We start from the raw sequence: 3,407 nt of genomic DNA, 5'->3' as shown, positions 1-3,407 counted from the left end.
ATGAGTAAATTTAAAATACTCTTAATGTTTATAATTTATTGATTAATTAGAGTCGTGAATATTTTCAAGTTGGATTGTAAATAATGTTGCTTACTCTTTTGAACATATATATAATATCCATAATTAAGTAAACACTAATGCTTTTGTTGAAAAAGAAATGCATCACACTTTATATAAATGTCTCTAAAGGCTCTAATGACTCCGGATGAATTTTTTTTTATAATTGTAACATGTGATGTTTTTTTTTGTTCTCATTAGGTACTCGATACTCATATTAAGCAACTAATTTAAATTTGCTCGGTGTAAGACTTACTTAGGAAAATTAATAATTTCTAACCTGGTTATTTTTTTATATTCAAACTTGAACTCAAAACCTTGAAATCGAATTTATTAACTTGGACAAATTTTAAAAATTAATTTATTCAAAGAAAAAACTTATAGGCTCTATGTATAAACCAAGTTCAAAGAGACAAAGACAGAGAAAAACATGGAAAAAGATACATAAAAAGATGATACAACGGAAGAAAACTTTTTTTTGGTTTTAGAAATATAAAACAATAATTTGCACTTTTTATGTTTACAATATTCACTATTCAAATATTCAAATTCATCATATTGGTGGACCCCCAAAAAATAAAGTGATTTTTATGTTTTATTTTACGTGTCATTAGTTTTTACTAGTTTCTTTCAAAAAAAATAATCTACGTTCATAAAGTAGATTGAGAATTATGAAGTTTTGTAGAAGTTGAGCAATAACGTGATTGTGGGAGCTTCTAGGGAGGGTAAAAAAAGAAAAAGAAAACTCATAATTTAAGAAATTGAATCCATAAAGCTTAAATTTCATATCCATCTTTGAGGTTTCGGATTCAAATTTCAGCAGAAATAAGAAAATATTATGTTATTTCTTTCTATTTGTACAAACTTTTAACGTTCAAGTCACCCGATACCCGTGCTGGTAAGCACAAACGGATCTAAACACCACGATTACTAAAAAAAAAAAAAAAAAAAAAAAAAAAAAAAAAAAAAAAAAAAAAAAAAAAAAAAAAAAAAAATTATACCAAAAGGATTATTAACGGTCATTTTGGCCCAATGACCAATTGTACAAATTTTCTTTTGGACCAAAAGAACCTCTTTATTATCCAACAAAATATTGCCTTTTAATTCTTTTAATCCACTTTTTATTTTTTTGCAACGGGCTGTAAACTGTAAAGTCGTATAATATTAGGGTCATTTTTGTCATTTTTCTTTCTTTTTAGACTAGTACTTTAATATTTTATCATAAACAATATACTATCTGTAAATTAAAATTGTATTTTAAATTTTATGTTCAGTCAAACAGAATCACATATAATGAGAAAGACAAGTGAACTATTAACAAAGATTTAGATATGAAGAAAAAAAATATTAGTCGTAATTAGAAATACATTAGTGATAAAGATGTATTAACATACTTAATTAGACAATGATTTATGTTAGAATTTGACATGCGTGTAAGAGTTTCGAACTTCTGATGATTTTCCATATATTTTAAGTTTTAACCAAGAACGTTTTATTTAGATTTTATTTTTTTACATTAAATATGATTAATTTTCAAATGTTTGCATACGTTTATTAATTTTCAATTAAAATACGAACTTAAAGTGTTAGGATATTGGAGTCGAAGTTATTATTATAAAAATAAAAGTTTACGTTATATGACAAAATATGGCTGATAATTATCACTTTTATATAACAATAATTTTGAAAATATAGCACCTTAAGTTAATTTAATATATATCTCTTGATTTTAGGCATCAATTTTGATATATACATATAAAATAAAAATTAAAAAAATTAGATAAGACTTAATTTAGGCCCAAGCAACTTTTATGATCTGTTAAATTAGAGAAGCCCAAGAGCTGCTGAATCTAGAGCCCAATTTCATTGGGCCCACTTACCTATTGACCTGTTAAAATTCCAAACTAATTACTCCGTCTCAATTTATGTGACATTTTTCGGATTTCGAGATTCAAATAAGTCTATCTTTGATCGTAAATTTTTCATATATCTTTTAAATATTTTGAATTGTCAATTAATATGACTTATAATACTGTTTACGTAGTTTACAAATATATAAATTTCATTTAAAAAAAATTGAAGATTCTGTGCGCAAATTTTCAGTCAAATTTAAACTTTTTGACTCCCAAAAAATGAAAAATGTCACATAAATTGGGACAAATGAGTATTAATTAAGGAATTGTGATACATTGACTTGTGAAAAAAAGGTCATTTACTTGAAATAAAAAGTTGACTTGACAACACTCTCAAGACTTAAGAAAAGTAAGAATTACTTTAAATAAAAAGTTGACTTGACAATACTCTCAAGACTTAGTATGAAATTGTTTAATCAGAAGTCTCAGATTTGAATCATAAGAATAAAGTCGTCTTTGATAAGAAAGATTTTACTATCGAGGTGAGATTTTTAGGGCATAGATTTGAATAAGTCAGGCGCGTTCCAAAACGAATATCGAACAATGAGTGAAGAAAAAAAATAGTATGAAACTCGATTTGTTACGACAAATATAAATTTTTAGATATACATTTCATTTATTCTTTCATAACAAATGCAGAAACAATCAAAGGGTGATGAGTTGATTGTAGTTCCTTTATTCTTAATTAGAGATTTGGACTACGCTTCATCAACTTTCTTACCATGTCTTTCACTTGGAATGAATCTAGATTAATCAGATTAGTAAACTTCATTATACCATATGGTTAAGTTGAGTGTGATCCTTCCTTCCGAATTTACTTGTCAAATTTAGATTTGACATATCTATTAAGAAAATAACGATTAGTATAGTGAATTTACCATTTTACCCCTATTAATTAATAGGATCCCAAACATATTTATTCACTATATTTTCTAAAGACATTAACTCAATATAAATAAATTGAGGATTTAATAGGAAGAAAAAAAGTTGTACTTCTTTGATTTTTCAAAAATAACAGATAAAAGTAGAAATCAAAGAAGAAAATATTTGATAAGTAAAAGTAAACGAAGAAATGAATTTTACGTAGGAGACATGCTTTATTGGAAGCTTCTAATAGAATTTTGTGTCCAAAGTTATGATATCATATGTTAGGCAAAAATACTAGTAATTCAACAATATTTTCTTTTATAATCGTGAATTATTGGAGACTTTAAAACACAACGTTTTAAATAATACTAAAATATTACAACTCAGAAATGGAAAACTTCTATTATTGAATATAAAAAAATCTTCGTATAAATCATATAAGCTATTTAGCGATCAATCAGCCACATAATTCGTAACTAGTTTTTGTATTTCTTCTTCTTTTTATTTTTTTAGAAAACTTAACAAATAATAGGTCGTTTTTTTTGGGGGGGGGGGGGATTATGGGGTCTC

The sequence above is a fragment of the Solanum tuberosum genome, unplaced genomic scaffold (assembly GCF_000226075.1).
Source record: "Solanum tuberosum cultivar DM 1-3 516 R44 unplaced genomic scaffold, SolTub_3.0 scf00021, whole genome shotgun sequence".
Taxonomy (NCBI): domain Eukaryota; kingdom Viridiplantae; phylum Streptophyta; class Magnoliopsida; order Solanales; family Solanaceae; genus Solanum; species Solanum tuberosum.
Note: the sequence above shows the minus strand (reverse complement) of the source record.